The sequence below is a fragment of the Palaemon carinicauda genome, chromosome 1 (assembly GCF_036898095.1).
Source record: "Palaemon carinicauda isolate YSFRI2023 chromosome 1, ASM3689809v2, whole genome shotgun sequence".
NCBI lineage: Eukaryota > Metazoa > Arthropoda > Malacostraca > Decapoda > Palaemonidae > Palaemon > Palaemon carinicauda.
The window spans coordinates 202,395,091-202,420,664 of NC_090725.1; the positions used below are offsets into that span (position 1 = coordinate 202,395,091).

Consider the following 25,574-nt stretch of genomic DNA (forward strand, 5'->3'; position numbering starts at 1 on the left):
ATTAATACTTTTTTAGTTTTTATTACAATTATAAATATATTTCAATTTCGTTACAGTTATGCTGGCTATTTTGAAAATTAGATTACAATTAGACCTATATGAAACTTAGTGTGTATTCTAGCGTTACATTTGCCGAGTTGGACACATTTCAAAAACTTGAAATTACTGTCTGTTTTCGACACCTTATCGAAGATGAACAGATGTCCATCGAATGCAAATTTGGGTTTGCCCCTCTGGCTAAAAATGGTCTCCATTTTAGCTTTTTCACAAAAAACACTGACAAAAACTCTGAATAAACTACTTAACTACACGCCTGTGCGTTCACCAAATTTTGTGTGTATTCTAGCGTTACATTTGCCGAGTTGGTCACATTTCCAAAACTTAAAATAACTGTCTGTTTTCGACACCTTATCGAAGATGAACATATGTCCATCGAATGCAAATTTGGGTTTGCCCCTCTGGCTAAAAATGGTCTCCATTTTAGCCTTTTCACAAAAAACACTGACAAAAACTTGGAATAAACTACTTAACTGCACGCCTGTGCGTTCACCAAATTTTGTGTGTATTCTAGCGTTACATTTGCCGAGTTGGTCACATTTCCAAAACTTTAAATTACTTTCTGTTTTCGACACCTTATCGAAGATGAACAGATGTCCATCGAATGCAAATTTGGGTTTGCCCCTCTGGCTAAAAATGGTCTCCATTTTAGCCTTTTCACAAAAAACACTGACAAAAACTCGGAATAAACTACTTAACTGCACGCCTGTGCGTTCACCAAATTTCGTGTGTATTCTAGCGTTACATTTGCTGAGTTGGTCACATTTCCAAAACTTTAAATTACTGTCTGTTTTCGACACCTTATCGAAGATGAACAGATGTCCATCGAATGCAAATTTGGGTTTGCCCCTCTGGCTAAAAATGGTCTCCATTTTAGCCTTTTCACAAAAAACACTGACAAAAACTTGGAATAAACTACTTAACTGCACGCCTGTGCGTTCACCAAATTTTGTGTGTATTCTAGCGTTACATTTGCCGAGTTGGTCATATTTCCAAACCTTTAAATTACTTTCTGTTTTCGACACCTTATCGAAGATGAATACTCTATCGAAGATGAACAGATGTCCATCGAATGCAAATTTGGCTTTGCCCCTCTGGCTAAAAATGGTCTCCATTTTAGCCTTTTCACAAAAAACACTGACAAAAACTCGGAATAAACTACTTAACTGCACGCCTGTGCGTTCACCAAATTTTGTGTGTATTCTAGCGTTACATTTGCCGAGTTGGTCACATTTCCAGACCTTTAAATTACTTTCTGTTTTCGACACCTTATCGAAGATGAACACTTTATCGAAGATGAACAGATGTCCATCGAATGCAAATTTGGGTTTGCCCCTCTGGCTAAAAATGGTCTCCATTTTAGCCTTTTCACAAAAAACACTGACAAAAACTCGGAATAAATTACTTAACTGCACGCCTGTGCGTTCACCAAATTTCGTGTGTATTATAGCGTTATATTTGCTGAGTTGGTCACATTTCCAAAACTTTAAATTACTGTCTGTTTTCGACACCTTATCGAAGATGAACAGATGTCCATCGAATGCAAATTTGGCTTTGCCCCTCTGGCTAAAAATGGTCTCCATTTTAGCCTTTTCACAAAAAACACTGACATAAACTCGGAATAAACTACTTAACTGCACGCCTGTGCGTTCACCAAATTTCGTGTGTATTCTAGCGTTACATTTGCCGAGTTGGTCACATTTCCAAAACTTTAAATTACTGTCTGTTTTCGACACCTTATCGAAGATGAACAGATGTCCATCAAATGCAAATTTGGGTTTGCCCCTCTGGCTAAAAATGGTCTCCATTTTAGCCTTTTCACAAAAAACACTGACAAAAACTTGGAATAAACTACTTAACTGCACGCCTGTGCGTTCACCAAATTTTGTGTGTATTCTAGCGTTACATTTGCCGAGTTGGTCACATTTCCAAAACTTAAAATAACTGTCTGTTTTCGACACCTTATCGAAGATGAACAGATGTCCATCGAATGCAAATTTGGGTTTGCCCCTCTGGCTAAAAATGGTCTCCATTTTAGCCTTTTCACAAAAAACACTGACAAAAACTTGGAATAAACTACTTAACTGCACGCCTGTGCGTGCACGCCTGTGCGTTCACCAAATTTTGTGTGTATTCTAGCGTTACATTTGCCGAGTTGGTCATATTTCCAAACCTTTAAATTACTTTCTCTTTTCGACACCTTATCGAAGATGAACACTTTATCGAAGATGAACAGATGTCCATCGAATGCAAATTTGGGTTTGCCCCTCTGGCTAAAAATGGTCTCCATTTCAGCCTTTTCACAAAATACACTGACAAAATCTCGGAATAAACTACTTAACTGCACGCCTGTGCGTTCACCAAATTTAGTGTGTATTATAGCGTTATATTTGCCGAGTTGGTCACATTTCCAAAACTTTAAATTACTGTCTGTTTTCGACACCTTATCGAAGATGAACAGATGTCCATCGAATGCAAATTTGGCTTTGCCCCTCTGGCTAAAAATGGTCTCCATTTTAGCCTTTTCACAAAAAACACTGACAAAAACTCGGAATAAACTACTTAACTGCACGCCTGTGCGTTCACCAAATTTTGTGTGTATTCTAGCGTTACATTTGCCGAGTTGGTCACATTTCCAAACCTTTAAATTACTTTCTGTTTTCGACACCTTATCGAAGATGAACACTTTATCGAAGATGAACAGATGTCCATCGAATGCAAATTTGGGTTTGCCCCTCTGGCTAAAAATGGTCTCCATTTTAGCCTTTTCACAAAAAACACTGACAAAAACTCGGAATAAATTACTTAACTGCACGCCTGTGCGTTCACCAAATTTCGTGTGTATTATAGCGTTATATTTGCCGAGTTGGTCACATTTCCAAAACTTTAAATTACTGTCTGTTTTCGACACCTTATCGAAGATGAACAGATGTCCATCGAATGCAAATTTGGCTTTGCCCCTCTGGCTAAAAATGGTCTCCATTTTAGCCTTTTCACAAAAAACACTGACAAAAACTCGGAATAAACTACTTAACTGCAGGCCTGTGCGTTCAAAAATTTCGTGTGTATTCTAGCGTTACATTTGCCGAGTTGGTCACATTTCCAAAACTTTAAATTACTGTCTGTTTTCGACACCTTATCGAAGATGAACAGATGTCCATCAAATGCAAATTTGGGTTTGCCCCTCTGGCTAAAAATGGTCTCCATTTTAGCCTTTTCACAAAAAACACTGACAAAAACTTGGAATAAACTACTTAACTGCACGCCTGTGCGTTCACCAAATTTCGTGTGTATTCTAGCGTTACATTTGTCGGGTTGGTCACATTTCCAAAACTTTAAATTACTCTCTGTTTTCGACACCCTATCGAAGATGAAATGATGTCCATCGAATGCAAATTTGGGTTTGCCCCTCTGGCTAAAAATGGTCTCCGTTTTAGCCTTTTCACAAAAAACACTGACAAAAACTCGGAATGAATTACTTAACTGCACGCCTGTGCGTTCACCAAATTTCGTGTGTATTCTAGCGTTACATTTGCCGAGTTGGTCACATTTCCAAAACTTTAAATTACTGTCTGTGTTCGACACCTTATTGAAGATGAACAGATGTCCATCGAATGCAAATTTGGGTTTGCCCCTCTGGCTAAAAATGGTCTCCATTTTAGCCTTTTCACAAAAAACACTGACAAAAACTCGAAATAAACTACTTAACTGCACGCCTGTGCGTTCACCAAATTTCGTGTGTATTCTAGCGTTACATTTGCCGAGTTGGTCACATTTCCAAAACTTTAAATAACTGTCTGTTTTCGACACCTTATCGAAGATGAACAGATATCCATCGAATGCAAATTTGGGTTTGCCCCTCTGGCTAAAAAACGGATTTTGAGCGAAGCGAAAAATCTATTTTTGGGTGAGATAGCCATGGCGTCCTGATGGAAGGTTCCTTTTTGGTAGCTTCCTTGGGTATAAGACTACTAAGATATTCCCAGAGAATTTAACCACAGGTTATCACAGAATTCTAACTTCTGGAGCGAGTATCTCAAAGGTTTCCCTTTAAGACATCGTAATACAACAGGGGACGCGCATGTCTGAACGCGCCACATAGCTATCTTCACCCCGAACAGAGTTAATGCTTCGGTGTGAAAGGATTGAGAATAGCTGGGAGCCGTTCCACAGCTAATCTCACTCATGGCTACTACTGATACTCGAGACGTAAACAAACGGACGCCATTGCTCTAATGACGTCACGCCCGTCTTCATCCTGAAGCCAGTTGCTGCCCATCACCATGATACAGTAGCACAGGGTGGGAACAAAACTGGACGAAGTAGTAGGGAGGGTCCATCAGGACGCCATGGCTATCTCACCCAAAAATAGATTTTTCGCTTCGCTCAAAATCCGTTTTTTGGGCTCAAGCCATGGCGTCCTGATGGAAGAGTACCAGAGAATCAATGTATCGTGGTAGATTTTCCCCTAGTATTAAGTGCCTAGGCATTGACAAAACAGCAAAGTAATCTTAGATAAAGATCCATAGGGACGAAGTATCCTGCCCCCCTTGGCAGTGAAGTTCCCATGGGCTATGCCGACGTCAAAGTGGTATTGAAGGGCTATTCATCCTGAGAGAAGAACTTGAAGAACTTAGAGATGAAGCTGAATGTTTGGTATTTGTATAGGAACATTCTGAAATTAGACCAGTGGTGGTTGGACACTGTGTATAGAGTTCATCTCTTGGGTATCAGAAGTAAGTATTCGTGTAGGAACCTTACTTAGTCAGGGTGAATATAATTTAGGATTAGACATCTTAAATTCTTCATAACCATAAGAAAGGAGGAATAAATAAAACTATGACAGGTATGTATTTCATAGTAAGTAGGAGCTGATAGAGACGCACAAGTAATAAAATAGAAATTTTATTTCACAAATGCAGAAATTAAATAATTTACAGCAAAAAGTAAAGTTCATTTACAGTAATAATAATGTACATAGAAATAAAGGCTTGCTCTTGAATCTGAAAAGGAATTTCAGGATATTAGTAGGTACTCGTTCTCGAGGAACGCAAGTCTTTAATTAAAACACATCATGCTCAAGGCATGCGGCACTTGTGTGACACTATGACATTTCACCTGGGATAAGAACAGTTATAAAAGCACTAAGTGTTTTTCGACATCACTATGAATCGCTCGAGGGTCAACATAGGCACCCGAAGAGTTAGAGTCCCAAGTAACTCACTGTTCTACGCAGAGTTAGGTGCAGGTTTCATAACACTACCTGCGGCTACCACAAAATGTTTGACTTCGTGCACTTGTTTCGCATAGTGTTTAAAGAAAACTCGCGAGGACTTCCAGCCCGTGAAGTTTTTAAGGCTTTCAAAGTCCATGCTCTGAAAGAAATTCAGAGAAGATGCCACTTTTCTAGGATCATGACCAGCGGGTGTACTGTTCGGATCCGCTCTGCGAATGAAGTAGGTGATTTTCGCTCTTAATTGTTTCAGTGACAGGTCGCTGCCCGATGTTTCTCCTTTGAAGAGTTGGCCTCCACCAAAGTTCGAAGTTCTGCGAAGATAGACCTTGAGGCTCTCTACTGGACATAGAGAGACATCCTCCTTCAGGGGCATATTCTCCAAGGGCCCCATCCTTTGGTGGGTAATTCATTTTTAGCGAGAAACGTCGGATCAGGGGAGAGGGTCACTTCTCCTGAATCGGTAAACAGGATGTGTCCTTCTTCTCTTGATAATGCCACTATTTCGCTGACTCGAGCTCCCGAAGCGAGAGCAAATAAAAATATAACTTTCTGAGTCAGATCCTTGAGGGGGCATGAATCGTTGTCCAAGTTGGAGGCGAAATGGAGTACCTTGTCTAGTGACCAGGAGATCGGTTTCGGTGGGGGTGCTGGACGTAGGCGAGCACATGCTTTTGGTAGTTTGTTGAAGATGTCGTTGGACAGATCAATTTGGAAAGCATATAGAATTGGTCTAGTCAAGGCCGATTTGCAGGTTGAAATCGTATTGGCTGCTAATCCTTGTCCATGAAGGTGAATAAAGAAGGACATACAGAAATCAATCGTGATTTCTTTAGGATTTTTTGTCTTGACAAAGGAGACCCATTTCCTCCAGGATGATTCATATTGCCGTCTCGTGGATTCGGTCTTGTATTCCTCTAGGAAGTCTAGACTTTTCTTCGAGATCCCAAACCTCTTCTTTGCGGCAAGGGAGAGAAAATCATGAGATGAAGGTCCTTGATTTTCGATGATGAAGCGAAGACAGTCGACTTCTGTACTTGTTGAGAGAGAACTGGGCCCGGGAGAGGGATCAGCTTGGGCTGCAGCTCCAGGACCAGGGGGTACCAGTTGCTCCGGGGCCACTTGGGAGCCACTAGGGCCGCTGTCCCTTTGAAGGTTCTCAGTTTGGAGAGGACTTTCAACAGAAGGTTGGTGGGAGGGAACAGGTAGATCTTGGACCATCTGTTCCAGTCCAGTGACATGGCATCCACTGCTTCTGCTTTGGGGTCCTCGTACGGGGCTACGTACAGAGGAAGTTGATTGTTGTCGCTCGTTGCAAAGAGATCTATCTGAAGTTCTGGGACTTGGTGAGAGATGAAGGAGAACGATCTTGCGTCTAGAGACCATTCCGACTCTATCGGGTTTGTCCGAGATAGAGCATCCGCTGTCACGTTGCGGAATCCTTGTAGGTGAACTGCAGACAGGTGCCACTTCTTCTTCTCTGCCAGACGGAAGATTGGGAGAAGCACCTGATTTATGTGGGGCGATCTTGAGCCTTGGCGATTGAGACAACGAACTACCACCGAGTTGTCTAGGGTTAGACGGATGTGGATCGAGGGCGGCGGGGATAACTTCTTCAGTGTTAGAAGGACCGCCATGGCCTCCAAGATGTTTATGTGGAACGTCTTGAATAGTGGAGACCAGGTACCTTGAACCTGTTTCTGGTGGGAGTGACCTCCCCAACCTTCCAGTGAGGCATCCGTGTGGATGTTGAATGATGGAGGAGGGTGTTGGAGAGGGATGGACCTTTTCAGGGCCTTTTCTTCCGACCACGGTTGTAGGAGGCGTCGCAGTCTGTTTGGAAGCCGTCTCTTGAGGTCTCTTCGAGCGATGGATGCCGAGCGTCTCCAGACTCCCGCGGCATCCTTTAGCTGTGCACGAAGCACTGGGTTTGTCACTGAGGCGAATTGTAGAGAGCCTAGAACTCGTTCCTGCTGTCGTCTTGAAATGCGTTTGGATTTCAGTAGTCGCTTGACAGACCCTGCTATTTCCTTCCTTTTCTTCTGGGGGATGGAAAGGCGGTGTGACTGAAGATTCCAGTGGATTCCCAACCACTGAAACTTCTGAGCTGGAGAGAGGCGAGATTTTTTCTCGTTGATCTTGAATCCCAGGTGTTCTAGGTACTGGGTAACTTCGTTGCAAGACTTTGCACACTCTTCGGGCGATGGAGCCCAGACTAGCCAGTCGTCGAGGTAGGCCATCACCTGGACGTTTCTTAGGCGGAGTTGTTGTACTATGGCATCCGCCAGTTTTGTGAAGATCCGAGGGGCCACGTTGAGGCCGAAGGGCATGGCCCGGAAGGCGTAGCTTTTCCTTTGGAGTCGAAATCCTAGGTAGGAGGAAGCGTGATGGTTCATTGGAACGTGCCAGTAGGCATCCGCCAGGTCTATAGAGACCGTATAGGAACCTTGAGGCAGAAGGGTCCTTATTTGTTGAAGCGTCAGCATCTTGAATTTGTTGTTCGCTATGAACTTGTTGAGGGGGGATAAGTCCAGAATGACTCTGAGTTTGTCTGAGTCCTTCTTGGGAACACAAAACAGTCTCCCTTGGAACCTGGTGGACTTTACCTTCCTTATCACCTTCTTGTTCAAGAGGTCTAGAACATATTCTTCCAGAAGGGGGGTTGATTGTTGGAAGAATTGCTGGAAGATTGGGGGTGGTTGAGTCCAACTCCAGCCTAGACCCTTCTTGACTATGCTGTGCGCCCAGGGATCGAAGGTCCAACGATCCTGGAATTGGCGGAGTCTTCCTCCCACCGGAAGCACTTCATTGCTTCTGGTGTCCCGAGGACTTGCTGCCTCGGCCGCTAGCTCCCTTTCCTCCTCTACCTCTGGAGGGACGGCGAGATGCGTCTTTGCTTGCACCCCTGAATGAGCCTCTACCTTTGGCACGAAAGGTAGTTGATTGTTGCTCAAAGGCAGGGGTGAAGACCGGTGACTGTGACAACACCGGTTGGGGGACCAATTGAAAGGTCTGTTGTGGTTGGGCAACCACTTGGGAGGTAGCGGGTCCCGGAAACTGACGTCTTTGCTGACGTTGCTGGGGTTTTTGCTTTTGGGGTTTCCTCTTAGGCTGAGGTCCGTCGTCCTGAGAGGGTTTCCTTTTCCTGGACATGCCCCACTTGTGGAGAAGGTTCCTATTCTCCGTGGCGGCTCTGTCAGTGATTTCCTTCACAAGGTCAGAAGGAAAGAGGTGTTTTCCCCAGATGTTGGAGGAAATCAGCCTCCGGGGTTCGTGTTTCACTGTGGCACCGGCAAACACGAATTCACGACAGGCTCTTCGAGCCTTTATGAAGTGGTACAAGTCCTTCATTACAGTCAATAAGTGGGATTTGGAGAGTACCATGTAGTGGTCTGGTACTCTAGTGTCACAGGCCATAACTTCAAGTTGGACTTGATGAGAAAGAGATGCCGCAAGCCTCTCCTTCGTGTCTTGTTCCCGACGAAGGAGGTGATCGTTGAGCTTAGGGAGGTCTTCATTAAACTGACGTCCGGCGACGTCAGGATCGAGCCTTCCCACGACGAAAGTATGTTGAACATCTTTCCAGTGTCGAGCGTCAGGGGGGGTCACTATGGAGAAGGGTCTGCACTCCTCCAATGCAGGGCAGGGTTTCCCTTCATCCGCCGCTTTAAGGCATGCAGCTAAGGCCTTTTCCAAGAATGGAAGAACCGCAGTTTCAGGTGCAACGTAAGTAGGGTGCTTCTTGCTCAATGCCGGAAGCTTAGAGCAGGTAAAGCCTCTACTCTTGAATGCGGAGGCTAGCATAGCCTGGGCCTTTGCGAGATCGAACACTATCTCTTCCTTAGGTTCGGTCTCTTCCTTCGAGGCAGGTTCGGAACGAAGCCGGACGTAACAGTCCGGGTAGGCCTCAAAGTTTGGGAAGAACTCCACATCTTCCAAAGGGACCGTGCCGATCTTATCACTGACAAAGATCCTGCCGGTCGCAATAACCATATGCTCTGCATACCTCCACGGGTTGGCATGAGAGCAAGCGGGGAGATCCTTGACCGAAATCTTCTTCGGTTCTCTAGATCCTATCATCGACCTGATGGACTCCTGGTTCTCCTTCAGCCTGTCGTCCATGACGGCTCTAATCAGTCGGATCAATTCTTGAGTGGAAGAAGAAGGATCCGGAGTCGAGGAGGTAGACGGAATAGACATTTCCGTCGGTGTAGGAGTAGGAGGGGGGATGGACGGGGGAGCGACCTCTTGCTCCGACTCGGCGTATTCCACCTTGTCTTCGTCATCTTCGGCTCCTTGAGCCATAAGCGTTTTCTCCGTGTCTTCCGAGACATCCGAAATCTGTTCGTCATCTTCGGAATCCAAACGACACTCGTGCATGGACTGAGCCATGACTACATCAGGTTCCACCGTAATTTGGACAGTGGGGATCACGTCTTTGGGGACCACTGAGTCAGGGGAGGCCTTAGGGAACAACAGTGACCTCAGTTCTTCGGTGGCCAGGTACGGTCCGGTAGCATTTTTCTGGAAGCCACGCACCCACTTGCGCAGCTTTTCACGAGAAATGTCTCTAATCTCCGCTGAGGGAGGATTATGGAAGGCCTCAACTAGGTGAGCCTGACAGACCGTACAGTTCAGTGGATTCCAAAACTTCAAATCCCCTTTCTTGTCTGCACAAGGGGCGTGAGTCCTGCAAGCCGTATGCCCGTAAAACTGTGGGCGTTTCACAGCGCAGAAGGCGAAATCACACTTCATCTGCTCCTCCTGTGGAAGAAAGAGAAAATGAGTATGGGGGAGTCATAAGAATGGCTCTTAAACTAAGTTAATATTAATTATTAATTTTAACTTAATGAAAGGTGTGATGCATAGAGAATGAAAATAGTAAAGAAGAACATGCTCCATGCATCTCGCCCGGCTGGTTACCATAAGCTTGGTCCCTGGATAATCCGAGTGACCGAGGGCACCGGATATAATTCCCTAGAGCTCCAAGTATTTTGGAATTCCGTGGAAAAATCCAAGGGCAAGATTGGGACCGAGATCATTCGGTTCCAAGTTAAGGGCCAGAAGGCCTCTTTTAAAGGTAACTGCTTCTGGCAACCAGCCGTGCTAAGACGCACATAGCATGCTGGAATTAGAAGAATGCAAAGAGACAGCATGATCACTAACAGAGCAGTACTAGGTACTGATCTTAATAGTAGAAACAGTCTATCTGTTTGCAATATAGGGCTATCATTGTCCTATGATAGCTACAGGAAGGGGGTGCAAGTATTCTTGACGCCTCCGGGGCATCCGGCAAGCCGCCGGCATGCCGGAGCTCGCTCCAGCATAGATTCTGGCATTAGGACAGACAATGTTCAAAGTCAGTCAAATACCAGGATGGCGGCCGCCGGCACAACGGCGGCACGCCGGCAGGGAGCGGCGGCTCCGGCAGTCGGAGGATGCCGGATTGGTGACTGGGATAAGGATGGTTAAAGCTGTACCGGGTTGCCGGCAGTATATGCCGGCACTCCGGCGGCCGACCGGCAAGCGGACGACAAGCTAGGAGGAGGAGAGCCGCCGGTAGTAGCCGGCGGCAGCCGGCAGTCCCTCGGTACACGGGGGGCTGGCGGCAAGGTTAGGAAGAGTCACCAAGTAGGAGGCAGGTATTGCCGACAGTAGAGGCGGCAAGAGACCGGCACCCGGATAGGGAGAGAGACAGGGGGGAGGGGGGAAGGGATGCAGGAAGTACCATCAGGACTCCAGACATCCCTCCCCCTCCCTGAGAGGGTGTACCCATGATAGAGGCAGGCTCTAACATCCATGAGCAGGGGTCACTAGGGACCGGGAGCAAGGTAGCCCAAGGGAGGGCTAGGGAACACCCAAGGGGGGGGGGACTCCCATATGCAGAGCTATACTAGCAACTAACCTTATAGGACACTATGAAGGTATATGTACCAGAGCGGACTGCACAAGGAAGCTCGGGTAGCCCTACTATTCCACCCTAAGGAGGAGTTGTAGGACAGGGGACAGATGGGTATAAACTAACCTAAGCATAGGCTAGGCTATACAAGAGATAGGTGGGGAGGGAGAAGAGAGAAGTCTTCCAAGGAAGGGTTTCTGTACCAGAGCGGCCACTAGGGAAAGGGAGGACACTCCCTAACCTAAGATCAGGCAGATCAGCTAAAACGGTGCAAGAGTACAGTTTCAGCATGGAACAGAGAAACCTTCCTAACCTAACCTAGAGCAGGGCTAAGAGTCCTGAACTAGGAAAGGAAGAAGACATATCGCTATCGCAGGAAAGTCATAGACTATCCTAGCCATAGAGGTAGGGCTAGCCTAACCTCACTCTCGGACGCAACCCTAAAGGGGGTTCATTCCTTTAGGGAGGACAGAGAGGCGATATATACTCTATTAGACAATTGATCCCTTTACTCAGAAAAGGAATCAAGGCTAATTAGAGGGGATGCCAAGGCAGGGGATGAAGGAAGCATATAGGGGTCCTATCATTAGGTTAGGCTAGAAAGAGTCACTGACTAGCCTATCCCCTATATGGTCCCTGAAGGCGAAAACATTTGCATCACTGTCAAAAGTATTGTAAAACAATGCCACTATCTTCATAACTTAGCCTAGGATCACTAATAAATCATGCGTGAACACTTGTATGTAGGCTCCTGGCCTGGGGGCTATAGTAGCCGACTGGTATGAGGTCAATCGATGACCGATAAAAAGCGTCTAAACACGATATAAAAGTTCCTAGCTATGAAGACTAAATAAACTAATGTAATCGATTAGTATATAAGGCCGGAAACGTTGTTGTGGCTAACTAAATAAGACATGCATAACAACAACGACGCCATAAAATGGCGGGTCCGGTAGAGGCACAGCTCTGCCACAAAACAGCAATTATCTCGAAAAGTAATATTTACTTTACGGCCAGAGCTTAATTAAACAATACTGGAACCTTGTACTCAACTTTCCAGAAGAAGGCGAGGCTGAAGGTAACGACATAGCGAAGATGCAAAACGATAAAGTTAACACAGGGAAAATCCGTCTAAGTAGGGCAGCTACTAAACAAAGGATGAAGACGGGCGTGACGTCATTAGAGCAATGGCGTCCGTTTGTTTACGTCTCGAGTATCAGTAGTAGCCACGAGTGAGATTAGCTGTGGAACGGCTCCCAGCTATTCTCAATCCTTTCACACCGAAGCATTAACTCTGTTCGGGGTGAAGATAGCTATGTGGCGCGTTCAGACATGCGCGTCCCCTGTTGTATTACGATGTCTTAAAGGGAAACCTTTGAGATACTCGCTCCAGAAGTTAGAATTCTGTGATAACCTGTGGTTAAATTCTCTGGGAATATCTTAGTAGTCTTATACCCAAGGAAGCTACCAAAAAGGAACCTTCCATCAGGACGCCATGGCTTGAGCCCAAAAATGGTCTCCATTTTAGCCTTTTCACAAAAACACTGACAAAAACTTGGAATAAACTACTTTACTGCACGCCTGTGCGTTCACCAAATTTCGTGTGTATTCTAGCGTTACATTTCCTGAGTTGGTCACATTTCCAAAACTTTAAATTACTGTCTGTTTTCGACACCTTATTGAAGATGAACAGATGTCCATCGAATGCAAATTTGGCTTTGCCCCTCTGGCTAAAAATGGTCTCCATTTTAGCCTTTTCACAAAAACACTGACAAAAACTCGGGAATAAAATACTTAACTGCACGCCTGTGCGTTCACCAAATTTCGTGTGTATTCTAGCGTTACATTTGCCGAGTTGGTCACATTTCCAAAACTTTAAATAACTGTCTGTTTTAGACACCTTATCGAAGATGAACAGATGTCCATCGAATGCAAATTTGGCTTTGCCCCTCTGGCTAAAAATGGTCTCCATTTTAGCCTTTTCACAAAAACACTGACAAAAACTCGGGAATAAAATACTTAACTGCACGCCTGTGCGTTCACCAAATTTCGTGTGTATTCTAGCGTTACATTTGCCGAGTTGGTCACATTTCCAAAACTTTAAATAACTGTCTGTTTTAGACACCTTATCGAAGATGAACAGATGTCCATCGAATGCAAATTTGGGTTTGCCCATCTGGCTAAAAATGGTCTCCATTTTAGCCTTTTCACTAAAAACACTGACAAAAACTTGGAATAAACTACTTAACTGCACGCCTGTGCGTTCACCAAATTTCGTGTGTATTCTAGCGTTACATTTGCCGAGTTGGTCACATTTCCAAAACTTTAAATTACTGTCTGTTTTAGACACCTTATCGAAGATGAACAGATGTCCATCGAATGCAAATTTGGGTTTGCCCTTCTGGCTAAAAATGGTCTCCATTTTAGCCTTTTCACAAAAAACACTGACAAAAACTCGGAATAAACTACTTAACTGCACGCCTGTGCGTTCACCGAATTTCGTGTGTATTCTAGCGTTACATTTGCCGAGTTGGTCACATTTCCAAAATTTTAGATTATTGTCGGTTTTCGACACCTTATCGAAGATGAAGAGATGTCCTTCGAAAGCAAATTTGGGTTCGCCCCTCTGGCTAAAAATTGTCTCCATTTTAGCCTTTTCACAAAAAACACTGAAAAAAACTCGGAATAAACTAACTCTGTGTTCACCAAAATACTGTAAAACAAAGTGATATATCGCGAAAAGTTAATGATTACTAACGTTTTTGTTGACAACCATCTGATTTCATACTTGGGTACTTTTGTTTTTAATTGATAATTGAGTAATTGTCGTCATGCGCTGAAAGGTTAAAAATTACTAACGTCTTTGTTGACAAACTTTGATTTCATAGTTCGGTATTTTTGTTTACAAATAGTAAGATTGGTAATTGAGTAACTGTTGTTTCGTTTATACTTAAACTGCCTTGCAGTGTGTGTGTGTGTGTGTATGTTGGACCGGTGATGAGTTGGGCCGGGTATTAGTTGGGCTGGAGATGAGCTGGGCCGGAGATAAGTTGGGCCGGAGATGAGTTGGCGGTGATGAGTTGGCTGGCGATGAGATGGCGGCGATGAGTTGTCCCATTTCGAGTTGGAAAAGCTAGATGCTATAAGCCCAAGGGCTCCAACAAGGAGAAATAACCCACTGAGGAAAGGAAATATGGATATAAATGAATGATGAGAACAAATTAACAACAATGCAAGGAATTATATAGGCCTACTTGTATACTGGAAAGCCATATATGAATGATATCATGATGAGGGGTAGATGGAAATGGTTTTGGCATGCTTTTCACACTCCCCCAAGAGAGATTAGTTCACCAAACTTTCAACTGGGCTCCACAAAGTACTAGAAGAGTTGGAAGACCCAGGCCTACATGGCTGAGGACTATGAAGCGTGAAGTAAATGATAAATGGAGAAGTATTGAATTAAAAGCTCAAGATAGAGACGACTGGTGAAATCTAACAGAGGCCCTTTGCCTCAGGCCTAGGAGGAGATGATGATGATCATGATAATGATGATGTCTTATTTTCTAAAGATATAGGGGGATAACTTGGGTGGATAAAGGCATATACATATATACATATATATATATATATATATATATATATATATATATATATATATATATATATATATATATATACATACCTGTGTGTATATATATATATATATATATATATATATATATATATATATATATATATATATATATATATATATATATATATATATATATATATATATATATATATATATATAGTTACATGTTTTATGACTACAAATAAATATTTATTTTGGCAATGTGTTCAATACTTGGTAAGGTAAATTTGGCTAAATTACATATTGAAAAATTTAATATATCATGTGTAGGACTCTGCAAATAGTGAATGTTTATCTAGTATCTCTTGAGAGAATTTAGAATACCCTTAGAGAATCTAGAATACCCTTAGAGAATCTAGAATACCCTGAGGGAATCTAGAATACCCTGAGAGAATTTAGAATATACTTAGAGAATCTAGTATCCCATGAGAGAATTTAGAATACCCTTAGAGAATCTAGAATACCCTGAGGGAATCTAGAATACCATGAGAGAATTTAGAATATACTTAGAGAATCTAGTATCCCTTGAGAGAATTTAGAATACCTTTAGAGAATCTAGAATACCCTGAGGGAATCTAGAATACCATGAGAGAATTTAGAATATACTTAGAGAATCTAGTATCCCTTGAGAATTTAGAATACCCCGAGGGAATCTAGAATACCCCGAGGGAATCTAGAATACCCTGAGGGAATCTAGTATCCCTTGAGAGAATTTAGAATACCCTTAGAGAATCTAGAATACCCTGAGGGAATCTAGAATCCTCTGAGATAATTTAGAATATACTTAGAGAATCTAGTATCCCTTGAGAGAATCTAGAATACCCTTAGAGAATCTAGAATACCCTGAGGGAATCTAGAATACCCTGAGAGAATTTAGAATATACTTAGAGAATCCAGTATCCTTTGAGAGAATTTAGAATACCCTTAGTGAATCTAGAATACCCTGAGGGAATCTAGAATCCCCTGAGAGAATTTAGAATATACTTAGAGAATCTAGTAACCCTTGAGAGAATTTAGAATACCCTTAGAGAATCTAGAATACCCTGAGGGAATCTAGAATCCCCTGAGAGAATTTAGAATATACTTAGAGAATCTAGTATTCCCTTAAAGGTTCTAGTATCCCCTGAGAGAATCTAGAGTACCCTGAGAGAATCTACTATTCCCTTAAAGGTTCTAGTTTCCCCCGAGATAATCTAGAATATTCTGAGAGTATTTAACACTTGAAAAGTGGTTCTGTGTTAATTATTCAAGTACAAAATCTCTCTCTCTCTCTCTCTCTCTCTCTCTCTCTCTCTCTCGCTCTCTCTCGGCAGGATTTATAGGCGAAGGCAGAAATGACTTTGGTTTCTTTAGAATTTGAATGGATTTATTTCTTCTTAAGCTGTGATTCATTGCTGGTTGGTAGTCAACTGATGTTGGTCGTTGCTCAGGAGAGAGAGAGAGAGAGAGAGAGAGAGAGAGAGAGAGAGAGAGAGGGAGTGTTACCTCAAAATCTATATGGACATAATAGCAAAGAAGGTAGGACCTCGAAGAGGTAGTCGCTACTCTCTTGGGATACAAAGTATCTCTCTCTCTCTCTCTCTCTCTCTCTCTCTCTCTCTCTCTCTCTCTCTCTCTCTCTCTCTTTCTCAAATCTCTCTCTCTCTCAAATCTCTCTCTCTCTCTCTCTCTCTTTCTCAAATCTCTCTCTCTCTCTCTCAAATCTCTCTCTCTCTCTCTCTCTCTCTCTCTCTCTCTCTCTCGCCATTCTCAAGATTTCACAATTTAAATTCACTTTATTTGTCACGCGCGCGTACACACACACACACACACACACACACACACACATATATATATATATATATATATATATATATATATATATATATATATATATATATATATATATATATATATATATATTTATTTATTTATTTATTTATTTATTGGCGCATTCCAATAAGTTTAAACCATTGACTTGACAGAAACAAACAAGTGTATCAGGAGCTGATGTTTATTTATTCTCTACCAATCAAATGGTGAAAAACTGAAAAATACAAAATAAACCAATTTTTACAATGTGATAAGTAATGTAGGCTAAATAAAGTCTTCAAGTTTTGAAAATGTCCAAACAAGGCCATGGAAGCGAAGTTTACAAGTATGAATAATTTGTACATGAAACAGTAGAAATTTCAGAAATATCAAAATAGATCAATGAATAGTTATATAATTTCACAAGAAAATAAATTAAAATGTTATAGTTACATACGCTGTGGTTAGCCACAAATTGTGTCGGCAAACAAGTCCTGTAGATATCTTATAAGGCAGTATTCCTGTATGTAGGTAACACTATACTAATCTTCAGAGAAGTTTGTTTAACCCTTTGAAGACTTCCTTTTCTGACACAGACCAGAAACTCAAACCTGTCACAACATAATTACAAGCGTAAACAGTCTGCTAAAGAACCAATCAACAAGCATTGACATAAATAAGTAATTTAAAGAAAAAATAATCAACACTGGTTCTAAACAATGCTTACAGAATACTCAAAATACCAATTATCTCCATTTACCAAGTTAATAGAAAATTAACGAAATATACAGTAGGTTTCCACAGATAACAGTTGCAATTCTAGACCATGTATAGAAATGTTTGTCAAAATTAACAATTTCTTTAAATGCAAAGTATAAATCACATTTATAATAATATATATTATACTTTCAAGTCTATTGATCCATCAAAAGGTCACTAGTATTGTGCCGTAGAACAAACTTCCTGTATATCTGAAAACCATTATATCTAATTAAATGAACGTAGTTCAGCACACTCCCCGTCTGATATCTACCGGATATCACTATACCAAATAATAAATATTGTATACAATGTCACTAAATACAGAATTATAGACAGTTCTCTACAAGGAGAATCATATCCACAATTGGATGTGTGTAGATAGTCGGTTTGCCGTTGACGATGGTACGCACTTCAGCTTTCCGGACATGATCGTCAGAACTTTTCAGAGGATTCATTATTACACCCTTTGGCCATTGGGTACGACATAAGTTTTTGTCCTTAAGTAGGACCACATCTCCTTTGACGAGATCACGGCGATGCTCAATCCATTTCTGACGTTGCTGTAATAACGGTAAATTACTCCTTTCTCCAACGAGACCAAAAGATACTGGCTAAAGGTTGCACACGTTTCCACTCTGCAAGATGCAAGTCTTTCATTGAAGTCTCTTAATTGATCCGATGTGAAGATATAATCAATCTTCTGAGTTAATAACACAGTTGGTGTTAAGATTAATGGGTTTTCTGGATCTGTTGACACAGGTACTAGAGGCCTGGAGTTAATTATCGCCGACACTTCTGTCAGGAACGTGTTTAGTACGTCATGTGTTAGGCTTTTTCCGGTATTGTTTAACAACATGGAGTCTAGTATCCTCCTGGTGATGCCAATCATCCTTTCCCATGCTGCTCCCATGTGAGAGGAATGGGGTGGATTAAAGATCCAAGTAGTTCCTGAATTATACAAGAATTTCCTGAAAGGTCCATCCTCGACGTTAATAGAGTCTATTCTCAGCTTGTCGACTGCACCAATAAAATTAGTTCCACGGTCAGACCGGAATATTTTCACTTGACCTCTTAGAGATATAAATCGTCTGACGGCTTTAATAAAAGCCGAGGAGCTCATTTCTTCAATAAGCTCGATATGAACGGCTCTAGTTACTAGGCAAGAAAAAAGTATAGCCCAACGCTTGGAGTTAGCCTATCCACCGCGAGTTCTACGTGAAACTATTGTCCATGGTCCAAAGGCATCTACTCCTACATTTGTAAATGGAGGTGATGGCTCAAGACGATCCTCTGGTAAATCAGACATGATTTGACACTCCGTCTTTCTTCTTAGCTTACGACATATCACACACTTGTGAATGAATGATGAAATCAAGCGTTTCCCTCCAACAATCCAGAATCCAGCGGATCTAACTGCTCCATCAGTGAAGTGTCTACCCTGATGTCTGACTTTTCTGTGGTAGTGTCTGACTAACAGCATTGCTATATGATGACGTCCTGGTACAATTATGGGTTTCTTTTCTTTCAAACTCAAGTCAGAATTGACTATTCGGCCTCCTACTCGTAGTATCCCTTGTTCGTCCAAGAATGGATTGAGGTTGGCTATCTGACTGCACTTTGGTATAGGTTCATTTTGCTGAAGACAGTCCATTTCCACTCTGTAAACTTCCGATTGTACTGACCTTATGATGAAGTTTTCAGCGTTGATATAACTGTCCACTGAAGTTGAAGACTGTGTCTTTACTGCCCTGTGTGAACGGCAGAACCGTTTTTAAAAGGCAACTCCTCGTACAATTGAGTCCCAAGTAGAGAAATGTAGGAATCTGTCTATTCCTATATTGTGAGCAAGTGTAGCACGTCTTCTTTATTTCCACATTTATGCGAACTTCCTTGTCACTGTCTGGATCGACAAGCTGAAACTTAGTCTCAGAAGCTTCCTCCTGTTGCAAAGTAAGATGCTTTGGTCTAAATAACCATTCGCTATTGTGAATTTCATGAGCTTCAAAGGATCTAGTTGCTGAATCAGCTGGGTTATGGTGTGTTGGCACATAGTTCCACTGACTAGAATCAGAGAATCTTCTGATACGCTCCACTCTGTTTGCTACGTAGGTGTAGAATCTCCTGGTTTCATTGTTGATATAGCCTAAGACAACTTTACTGTCTGTGTGGTACTTGACTGTTTCTATGCTTATATCTAGGTTATCTGTAATGTACTGTACAATTTCTATAGCTAACACAGCTGCACATAATTTCAGACGTGGAATGGTATGGCCACCGGTCGGTGCAACCTTTGCTTTCCCGAGAACAAAACCCAAACTGGGTGTACCACTGATGTCGGTTGTACGGAGGTATGCAACAGCTGCTATGGCTTTTTCGGATGCATCAGAGAAGACATGAAGCTCCTTGGAGACAGTTTCACTGAGGTAAGGCACATAAGTACGCGGTATGCGTAGCTTTTCAAGTTCCTGCAAGGTGTTTCTCCAAGATATCCACTCTGTGGCTGTCTCGTCTGAGAGGGGTTGGTCCCAATCAACAGTCTCTGAAACTAGCTTTCTGAGTAAAAGTTTACCATGTATTATGGCTGGAGCTAGGAATCCGTGCGGATCATAGATGCTGTTAACCGTCGAAAGTATTCCTCTCCGTGTTATAGGTTTATTTTCAGATGACAACTGAAACAAGAACTTGTCCGTATTTACATCCCAGCTAAATCCTAGACTATTTTGTAAAGGCTTACTGTCGGCCTCTAGGTCTAGGTCCTTCAGGTTTGATGCCAGATCGTTGGCTGGGAAGGCTTTCATGACTTCCTCAGAATTTGAGGCGATTTTGTGAAGCCCTAGGTTCCCATACATGGCCAGTGCCTTTTGTGTGTCTTTTATGAGATTGATAGCTTCCTCTTTCGTAGTGCATGATTTAAGGCCATCGTCTACATAGAAGTTTCTTGACACAAATTGTGTTACCCGGTTGCCGAAATCTTTTCCTGACGCCTGAGCAGTTTTCCTCAGTCCGAGCGTGGCAACGGCTGGTGACGTACTATTTCCGAACACATGAACTCTCATGCGGTATTCAATAAGGTCATTGTCATTGTCATTATCTTTATGCCACAGGAATCTCGGATAGTTGCGGTGGTCTTCTCTTACCAGGAAACAGTGAAACATGTACTGGATATCAGCTGTTACTGCCACCATTTCTTTGCGGAAACGTATAAGCACTCCTAAAAGATCGTTGGTTAGGTTTGGGCCAGTCAACAAAACACTGTGAAGCGATACTCCATTACATTTAGCAGAGGAATCAAATACACCTCTGATCTGGTCAGGTTTCTTAGGATGGTAGACACCAAATAATGGTAAGTACCAGCACTCTTCGTGATCTTTGAGTGGTGGTGCAAGCTCTGCATGGTTATAGTCGAAAATCTTACTCATGAATGAGAGAAAGTGTTCCTGTTTTACCAGGTTTCTTCGCAGACTGTCATCTAATAGCATGGCACGTTGAAGAGCTTGCTGTCTGTTGTTTGGCAGAGACTGGCGTGGTACATGGAATGGTAACGGTGCTACCCAACTTCCGCTGGCGTCTCTCGCAAATTCATTGTCCATTTGCTTTAGGAACATTTTGTCCTTAAGACATTGCTGGCTTGTCATCATTCTTTGTTTTCTCAAATATAGACGAATGAGTATCCTGTTTTATGGGATCCGAGTAGTTTTCTTTGATATCAAACTTGTTGATACATGGTTCAAACATTGATGGCTGTCCATTTGGTAAGATGTTGGTTAATTTGATATCAAGTTCAATTGGGATGTGTTGCTTGTTGATACAAGTTTCTCCTATAATCACCCATCCAAGTTTTAGCTGCTGAGCATATGGAGCCTTTTGCGAACCAAAGCGCTGATCAATCACATGGTGTGCCTCTATAAGATCTCTTCCAATTAACAGTAGAATTTGACAGTTATCATCAATAGGTGGGATGTTGTCTCTGATATCCATCAAGTGAGGATAATACATTGCGACTTCCGGTGTAGTAATTTCATCTCGATTGTTGGGAATGTGATCACATTCTATTAAGGTTGGCAGATCTAATCTCGTGTCACCCTGTATCGATTCTATGACGAAGCTTCTCCTTCTTCTGCCTGAAGTAACTACTCTGCCAGAGCATGTCGATAGCGTGTAGTTTTCTGGCTTGTCCCATACGTTGAATAGGTTGAAAAAGTCGGGTGAGGCGAGAGACCGATTACTTTGGTCATCAATAATGGCATACATTCGCACAACCTTGTCTGGACTGTCCTTGTGGAACACCTTCACTGGGAGTATTTTTGCACATGATTTACCACCATAATAATCCTTGCAGATCTCTGTGCAAGAAGAGTTGATTGAAGTTGTCTGAGTTTCAGCCATTTCAGCATGCTCCCCGCCGTGAGCTGCTTGGGGAATGTCCTTTGATAATTTCCCTCCAGTAACATGTAGTGCTGTAGCATGCTGTTTGCTTCCACATTCCTTGCAAGATATCTTGGCATTGCAGTTTCGGCTTATATGTGTGGTTGATTCGCAGCACTTGTAGCATACATTATTTTCCTTCAGTAGTTTTTTGCGTTCTTCTATAGACTTCACTCTGAACCCACGACATTCATTCAATAGATGTTTAGTTTTGTGAAGAATGCATACGTTCTTTTCTTCTCTAAAACTTTCAGGTTTTTGGTCAACTGCTGTCTTACGGACGTTTATCGTGGTGTTGAACTGAGATACACTACGTGGTTTTACTTTCAAACGCACTTCTTCCCAAACTAGCAAACTTCCTTTACCTATCCCATGAATTCTCACACTCGTACATTGCCTTTTCACTTCCCAATTGTACCGCTCTATTTCCTTGATAACAGACATATTCACTAATGACACTTGCGCACCTGTATCAATTAAACTACAGTATTAATTCTCATTTATACCCACATACGTCATCATTCTTCCTTTTACACCATACATACAAATGTTTATTCTCCTATCAATAGGGTCATCCTTGTCACACCCATGTTCATCTTCGCTATCTTCCATGCTCATACCACTCAGATTCAAGTCACTCGGGCAATCCTCCTTCTCAGTCAACAACTTGCCACATCTTTCATTACATGTAACCTTAATATATATTCCCTTTCAGTCTCCTTATTTGCTTGGTACTGCATTGGACGATTCCATCCAAAATACAAATAAACAGTGACACCATACAACATACTTACTACCAACAATTCTTTTGATAACAATTCACCCTCAAGCACACTATCCTCCTCCTTATATGCCATTTCTTTCGATACTTCATTCCTAACACTCATTCTAAGCTCATCTACACTAGCAGGTATATCCCTATTCAAACCCTTCAATTTCAACTTATTCAGCCCACTCAAAATACATTTATACACCATGTCCTCCCCTTCAAAACTTTGTACTTCCACTAAATCTTCCGGCAACCTTTCAAAATTACTATCATTCTCGCTATCTTCTATCTTAACATGCATTCTTGACATCGCATCTGCTATCACGTTCTTACTCCCAGGTACATATTCTAGCTTAAAGTAAAATTCATTCAAATCCTCTATTGTCCTCGCAACCCTAGCATTCACAGACTCTTTCCTAATCATGTACACTAGGGGCTGATGGTCAGTACGCACAATAAATTTCACACCATACAAAAATACCTTCAACGCTTTCACGCAAAACCTTATCGCAGCAAACTCCCTTTCAATCGTGAAATACTTTCGCGCAGCCTTATTAAATGCTTTACTTACATACGCGATCACTCTCAACTGTTCATCTCCATTTATTCTTTGCATTTGAACCAAGCAACCACCCATACTAATCCCACTAGCATCCGTATATAACTCTAGCATACTCGCATGCTCACTATAGTCGGGAGAGGCCAAAGTGACGTCTCTCGCAGCCTCTTCTTTCAACTTTTCAAATGCTTCAATCATACGCTCATCCCATTTCAGTCTCGTACTATTTGTCTTACCTGTCCACTCATTCAAAGGCTTCCCTATTCCCGAACAATCTCTGACAAACTTCCGACCAAATTCAATCAACCCAAGAAAACCTCTCAACTCACGCACCGTACGAGGACGTGGAAATTCTCTCATCTTACTCACAAACTTATCACTCTTCCTGATACCCGATTCACTCACCACATGCCCAAGAAATTCCACCTCCCCTGCCAACCATGTACACTTTTCAAGCTTAACTTTCACACCAACTTCTATAAATCGTTCTAATACTGCTTCAAGCAACTGCATGTGTTCCTCAACAGTCTCACTCGCAATCAAAATATCATCTATAAAAACAGTCACCTTCTGTCGATCAAACCCATCCAAAACAACATTCATCGACCTCTGGAAGGCAGCAGGTGCATTAGCAAGGCCAAAACTTAATCTTCTAAACTGATAGTGACAGTTACTACTCAAAAATGCTGTAATGGGCCTGCTCCCCTCTGCCAGAGGCATCTGGTAATAGCCCCTAACTAAATCTAACTTTGTAAAAACTTTCATACCATGCATCTTATACACACAGTCAGACACTACATTCATCGGGAAACGTTCTTTAACAGTTACTTCATTCACCTTCCTATAATCAATACACATACGTAAACTTCCATCCGGCTTTCTTACAGGTATAATAGGGCTATTCCAGGCACTCTCACTCCTTTCTATTACACCCATTTGCTCTAACTCCTGGCACTGCTCTTCTATTTCTCTGCTTCACAGTCCGCGGGATCATCCCCGCTAGTTCCTCGTTATTGAGATCCCCTGAACCGGTCTGTCCGTACGCAAAGATACAGATGTTGTATCCATCTAGTACGCTTTGACTGAGCAGAGCGATCTCTCCGAACACTTCGGCCTGCGTGGTCGACGGCTGAAACACTCTATCGAAGGTGAACTCTGTGAAAATTGGCATACAAAGGATTAAAATTGATATTGAAACTTGCCATACAAAGGATTAAAATTAATCCATTTATTCTTTGCATTTGAACCAAGCAACCACCCATACTAATCCCACTAGCATCTGTATATAACTCTAGCATACTTGCATGCTCACTATAGTCGGGAAAGGCCAAAGTGACGACTCTCGCAGCCTCTTCTTTCAACTTTTCAAATGCTTCAATCATACGCTCATCCCATTTCAGTCTCGTACTATTTGTCTTACCTGTCCACTCATTCAAAGGCTTCCCTATTCTCGAACAATCTCTGACAAACTTCCGACCAAATTCAATCAACCCAAGAAAACCCCTCAACTCACGCACCGTACGAGGACGTGGAAATTCTCTCACATTACTCACAAACTTATCACTCTTCCTGATACCCGATTCACTCACCACATGCCCAAGAAATTCCACCTCCCCTGCCAACCATGTACACTTTTCAAGCTTAACTTTCACACCAACTTCTATCAACCGTTCTAATACTGCTTCAAGCAACTGCATGTGTTCCTCAACAGTCTCACTCACAATCAAAATATCATCTATAAAAACAGTCACCCTCTGTCGATCAAACCCAGCCAAAACAACATTCATCGCCCTCTGGAAGGCAGCAGGCGCATTAGCAAGGCCAAAACTTAATCTTCTAAACTGATAGTGACAGTTACTACTCAAAAATGCTGTAATGGGCCTGCTCCCCTCTGCCAGAGGCATCTGGTAATAGCCCCTAACTAAATCTAACTTTGTAAAAACTTTCATACCATGCATCTTATACACACAGTCAGACACTACATTCATCGGGAAATGTTCTTTAACAGTTACTTCATTCACCTTCCTATAATCAATACACATACGTAAACTTCCATCCGGCCTTCTTACAGGTACAATAGGGCTATTCCAGGCACTCTCACTCCTTTCTATTACACCCATTTGCTCTAACTCCTGGCACTGCTCTTCTATTTCTCTGCTTCACAGTCCGCGGGATCATCCCCACTAGTTCCTCGTTATTGAGATCCCCTGAACCGGTCTGTCCGTACGCAAAGATACAGATGTTGTACGCTTTGACTGAGCAGAGCGATCTCTCCGAACACTTCGGCCTGCGTGGTCGACGGCTGAAACACTCTATCGAAGGTGAACTCTGTGAAAATTGGCATACAAAGAATTAAAATTAATATTGAAAATTGCCATACAAAGGATTCAAATTAATATTGAAACAAAGTGAAAATTGGCATAAACATTAAACAGAAATTAT

At 42.3% G+C, this 25,574-nt stretch overlaps 1 long non-coding RNA gene across 1 annotated transcript in view; it reads left to right on the forward strand.

Annotated features, from left to right (window-relative positions):
* The window catches only part of LOC137643976 (uncharacterized), a 76,882-nt gene that overhangs the window by 36,243 nt on the left and 15,065 nt on the right, over positions 1–25,574 (forward strand). The window lies entirely within an intron of this gene.